The 6,316-nt window shown below is 39.2% G+C and overlaps 1 pseudogene; it reads left to right on the forward strand.

Annotated features, from left to right (window-relative positions):
- Positions 1 to 560: 560 nt before the first annotated feature.
- Positions 561 to 1,052, forward strand: LOC122738300 (annotated as a pseudogene).
- Positions 1,053 to 6,316: the final 5,264 nt, after the last annotated feature.

The raw sequence follows: 6,316 nt of genomic DNA on the forward strand, positions 1-6,316 counted from the left end.
GCCATCCTTTCATTTACCTAAAAGGACGTTTTTATTTATATTTTGTTTATAGCAAGACTATGTCAAGATTAGTATGACTTGTTTTCCCCGACAATATGCCCACTCAGTAATCACTGGACAATGATCTCACATTTAGAGTAGCAACAGAGAAATGAACATTCATTGATGTCTAAAAACTATGTGATTCTTTGCACTCTCTTCCCCCACTTTTCACTACTCAGCCACCATCACTGAAGAAGCAGAAGGGTATACAAAGCACTAAGAGACAGTTTTAATTTTACTTTGTTCCATTATTGCCATTCCCCTCTAAAAAAAGTCATCCCCTGTTAATCTACCTCCCAATGATCCCTTTCCATAGTTAGTAAGGTTGACCCTCAAACTACAGACTCCATGCCTGGTCTGGTCCATACGCAAAGCCTTTTCAGCATGGTAGAGCATCTATAATCTGCTGGCAGAATCTTCAAGAACCCAGGATCCCCAGTTGATTCTCCACCTTCGGTAAAGGGGGTAACTGCCTCATTTGCTCCCTTTCTTGCTGGCTCACTCTCCTTTCTGGAACCATGGCCACTGAACCGGTTGTCGGAGATGGGAAGGTTGGGATGTTCAGCATCATGGAAGTGAGCAAGTCTTCGCTGCAAGAGGAAGTGAAGGAGTACAAGGAGGCCATGTTGTCCTGCCTGAGTGAAGACCAGAAGAACATTGTACTGGAGGAGGGCGAAAGGGTCCTGCAAACTGTGGATAACATCTAGGCTACCTTTGTCAAGACGCTGCCAGAAAAGGAATGTCATTACATCCTCTAAGTCACCACTTATGAGATCCAAGAGAGCAAGAAAGAGGAGTGGGTATTTATTTTCTGGGCCCTCCACTGTGGACCCCTCAAGAGCAAAATAATTTACCTGAAGTCTAAGGATGCCATGGGGAAGAAACTGATCGGGGTTGAGTCCAAATTACAAGCAAACTGTTATGAGGAAGTACGTAGTGATCTCTCTCTCTCTAGAGAAGAAGCCCTTGTAAGTCTCCCACCTCTAGGCCCCTGCCTAGAGTGGCTGTAACCCTTGACCTACCCAAGCCCAAGAGAGAGGTGGGAATAGCAGATTGCCTGCTTCCTGCCACACCAGAGGGTCTAGAGAGATCCTAACAGGAGAGAGTTGTTCCTTCACCTCATTTGCCGAACCATCCCCTGACCCTCCGCTTCCCCTAACCTTTGCCCAGCAGTTTTGGCCTTCCCAAAGACATTTTGATCTTTTGATTCCTCTTAAGTTAAAGCTGATCAAGCTCCCTGGGGACTTCCAACTAGGGGAGAACCTATAATTTTTAACATGATCCCCCTTTCCCCTTAATGTCTCCAATTCTTCCTCCCAGTGCTGCCAACTTCTAATCTTGATAGTGGCTTTGTGCTAATCTGTTTAATTCTGTGTATAAATGGAATATTGTGGAGATGACCCCTCCCCAACACAGATCCTATCCCCTCTCTATACCCTCCCCATTCATAAGGAAGCAGAGCCAGTAAAAAAAGAAAGTTCAATCTTTTTTTTTAAGGTATGGGGGAAAAATTTTAAATTGAAAACAAATTCTTAAAAAAATAAAATAAAACAGGGGCAGCTAGGTGGCACAGTGGATGGAACGCCGGCCCTGGATTCAGGAGGACCTGAGTTCAAATCCAACCTCAGACACTTAACACTTACTAGCTGTGCGACCCTGGGCAAGTCACTTAACCCCAATTGCCTCACCAAAAATAAAATAAAATAAAGATGTGGGGGGGGGGTGATTGCTGTTCTAGTCTTCTTGCACAAAATGACTTCTATGGAAATGTTTTACTTGATTGCATATGTATAACCGATATCAGATTGCCTGATGTCTCAGGGAGGGGGAAGGGAGGGAGAGGATAGAATTTGGTACTCAATACTTAAAAGAAAACTAATGTTAAAAATTGTTTTTACATGTAATTGTGGGTAAAATAATTTTAATAGAAAATAATAGGAAAAATAAACAATATTGAAAATAAAGGGGCAGGGGAAAGAACCCAGGCTCACCTCCACATCATAATAAGACATTGGACTAGGATTTGGGGAGATGAGAGTAGTGGAGAGAGTATAAAATATATACAAAGTCATTTTGAGGGTTAGGGAAAGCAATGACAATTTGGGGTAAAGGAAGAGAATCAAGAAGGGCCTCATGTACTAAGTAGCATCTGAGCTGAGTATTGAAATAAGCTGGGAGAGGGCAACTAGGTGGCGCGGTGGATAAAGCACTGGCCTTGGATTCAGGAGTACCTGAGTTCAAATCCAGCCTCAGACACTTGACACTTACTAGCTGTGTGACCCTGGGCAAGTCATTTAACCCTCATTGCTCTGCAAAAAAAAAAAAAAAAAAAGAAGAAAGAAGGAAGGAAGGAAACAAACAAACAAACAAAGGAGCTAGAAATTCTAATGAGGAGAGGTAAGGAGAGGGATCATTCCACACTTGAGGGACAGCCTCGGTGAGAAATACAGCACCACATCCACAGAACTGCAAAGGCCAATTTGGCTGTAATTTGGGATAATGGGAAATCAGTCTGAAAAGACAGACTGGAGCTAGGCTGCACGAAGGACTTTAAATACCAGAAAGAGGAGTTTATGCTAGAAGAAATAGGGAGACACTGATGACTCCGGAAGGAAATGTAGGGGCTGTGGTGGGGGAGGGAGAGGGTGTCAGCAGCCCTGCCTCCTGTCATAGATGGAAGCCACCAAGGAATAAAGTCCTCTCACTCTGACCCTTACTTAACCTCACAGACAGACTAGGCCTTTCCCTGATGGTTCCTTCCAGGAACGTTCAGCAGACTCAGATCATGTAAAGAACTCAATAAAATCAATCTGAACCATGAAGTCAGCACCACAGCAAAGCAAAAACAAAAACAAAAAACCAACCTGTGTCGATATACACTCTTAAATGCACATACATCTATTAATGGTATTTACAGACTGAATTCCATATAAGGTAATTGGAGTCTGTTATGAATATCCTGCAGATCATTCTTTGAGAGTAGAAGAATTTTTTAAAAGATAAATATTAAATAATTTAAGTTATTATAATGATGATAATCATTGTCATTACTAATACCTTAAATTTATACCAAGTCTTCCTTTAAAGTCTCATTAGGGTAGAGAAGTAGCCCTGGATTTGAAGTCTACAGAGAACACAAAACTGGAAATAGATGGACCCAATAGATAATCTATACTCTCTGAAAGCCAGCCTAGCTAAATCCAGAAAAGCTAGCTCCTAACCAGATTTGCCTCGGCTTAATTAATTTGGGGCCATAGTGTCACAAAGAGTTGGACTCAACTGAAAAGACGGAACAACAATAAAATTCTTCCTCTTTTTAAAATGTTTTTTTTTTTTTGCATGGGGAAATGAGGGTTTAGTGACTTGCCCAGGGTCACACAGCTAGTAAGTGTCAAGTGTCTGAGGCTGGATCTGAACTCAGGTCCTCCTGAATCCAGGGCTGGTGCTTTATCTACTGCCCCTCAACAACAAAATTCTTTAAAGCTATCTAAGAAATCACTGGAAGAGGTGTCAAACACAGGGGGGCATCAATAAAACCAGATTAAAATGTAATTAGGACCTTTAACAAAATAAATAAAAATATAATAGGGTATAAGTAATAGTAAAAGGTGGTTTTCTAAGTCAATATATTGCCTTCAGAGATCCTTATATGCAGTTTAGTGGCCCCTATTACTATCTGAGTGTGACAGCACTGATTGAAAGGATAAATAAATTGAAAAGATAAATAAGTGAAAATTTTAAATTAAAAAAAAAGAAAGGGCATGATCTGCTTTACCTCGGAGCCCAAAGAGGGGAGAGGAGATGGGGAAGGCACAAAAAAAAGGAAAGTCAGTGTTGCAAAAGGCAAACTTTGTCTACTTCCGCTATTTTGCTGAGATCTGGACTTGATAGGAAATAATGCTAAAAATCACCTTGTTGAACCAACTGAAATTTGAGATCCTACTATGTAAATACTAAAACTGAAATGAGTAAGCTCAATTCTCCAATTATTCCTCCTATTGGTATGTTCAGCCTTTCTCACTTGTTCTGTTGCTCTCTTAAGGGGAAGATTCCAAAGGGGAGGGGAATGCGGAGTATGGGAGGACTTGTTGTGCCTTCCCCATCAAGCTGGGCCACTCCATAGTCATACAGCCCTGAAAAAAGATGTGAAGGTGGGCCAGCAGAGAGAGGAGCGTAAAATTCTGTTATCTTCCATCCCTCCCTCAAGGTATGAACTATTCTAATTCTGGTTATGTCCTAACATGTGCTGGCTGGTACTCACACCGTTTTTCTTTTTTTAATTTTTTATTTATTTTTAATTTATGGAACAAAACAAGCATTTCCTTTTTAATTTTATTTTTTTCCAAATGCATATAAAGATAGTTTTCAACATTCATTTTTTCCTTCCCTCCCTTCCCTCCAAAACCAGGAAGCAATCTGACATAGGTTATACATTACAATCATGTTAAACTTATGTCCACATTAGTCATGTTGTAAGAGAAGAATCAGAACAAAAGGAAAAAAAACATAAGAAAGAAGAAGCAAAAAAAAAAAAAAATGAAATGAGTATGCTTCAATCTCCATTCAGACTCCAAAGTTCTTTTTCTGGATGTGGAGAGCATTTTCCATCATAAGCCTTTTGGCATTGTCTTGGATCATTGTATTGCTGAGAAGAGCTAAGTCTATCACAGTTGATCATCACACAATGTTGTTGATACAGTGTGCAATGTTCTTTTAGTTCAACTCATTTCACTCAGCATCAATTCATGTAAGTTTCCAAGTTTTTCTGAAATCCACCTGCTTATCATTTCTTACAGCACAGTAGTATTCTATCATATTTATATACCACAACTTGTTTGGCCATTCCCCAACTGATAGGCATCTCCTCAGTTTCCAATTCTTTGCCACCACAAAATGAGCAGCTATAAGTACTTTTGTACATGTGGGTCCTTTTCCCTTTTCTATGACCTCTTTGGGATATAGACCTAGTAGTGGTATAACTGGGTCAAAGGGTATGCACATTTTTATAGCCCTTTGGGTATGGTTCCAAATTGTTCTCCAGAATGGTTGGATCAGTTCACAACTTCACCCACAATACATTAGTATTCCAATTTTCCCATTTCTCCAACATTTATAATTTTCCTTTTTTATCATATCAGCCAATTGGATAGGTGTGAGGTAGTACCTGAGAGTAGTTTTAATTTGCATTTCTCTATCAGTAGTGATTGAGAACATTTTGTCATATGACTGTAGATAACTTTAATTTATTCATCTGAAAACTGCCTGTTCATGTCCTTTGACCATTTCTCAATTAGGGAATAGCTTGTATTCTTATATAGCTGATTCAGTTCTTCCTATATAAAAACAATCATTTTCATAATATAATAAAGATTGCACATAAAACTGTACACCTATTATGTGCAACTGGCTATTCCTTTTAGATATTCAATAAAGTTATCTTATTTTTGTACATTTGTATCTCATTCTTTGTACATTTACTAGGCTAGGTAGAATCCTAGCAGACGGGTCAATGGGATGTTGCCTGATGGCCATGACTATGAAGGTGTGCTATTATGACTTCTTAGCCTAGAAGAGAAGAATCAAAATGATCATTCCAAATGCATTTGGGGGCATTTGGTAGTAAGGGGAAGGGGGGCAATCAGCTTACCAAATATTTTAACAACTATACAATGCTAGGCCCTAAGGGTCGGCATGAGGATGGGGTTTCCAAAAGAGTTCGTGATCCTTGTGGAGCTTATAATCTCATGGAAAAGACAATAATTGAAATAATTTTTTAAATTATAAATGATTACAAAACTATATGATATATAGTGGAGAATAAAAATAAGAATAGGGCAACTAGGTGGTGCTATAGATGAAGTGTTGGGTGTGGAATCAGGAAGATGAATCTTCCTGAATTCAAATCTGGCCCCAGAAACTTACTAGCTGTATGACTCTGGGCAAGTCACATAACCCCATTTGCCTCAGTTTCCTCATCTTCAAAATGAACTGGAGAAGGAAACAACAAAATCTTCCAGTATCTTTGCAAAAACAACAACAACAACAACAAATAGGGTCACAAAAAGTTGGACATGGTTGAAAATGAGTGAACAATAACAAAAATAACAATACAAGCTATATGATGAATCCTATATAATATTTAATTGTGATATAGGATAAAGAAAATAGTGCCAAATGTCTTATGTAGACCATGAATTCTACAGAGGAAGCTGAAAGAAGTTAGGGAAAGCTTCATGGTAGAAGTGATGCTTGAAATAGGCTTTGAAGAATATCT

This window comes from Dromiciops gliroides, chromosome 2 (genome assembly GCF_019393635.1).
Source record: "Dromiciops gliroides isolate mDroGli1 chromosome 2, mDroGli1.pri, whole genome shotgun sequence".
In the NCBI taxonomy this organism is placed as follows: Eukaryota; Metazoa; Chordata; class Mammalia; order Microbiotheria; family Microbiotheriidae; genus Dromiciops; species Dromiciops gliroides.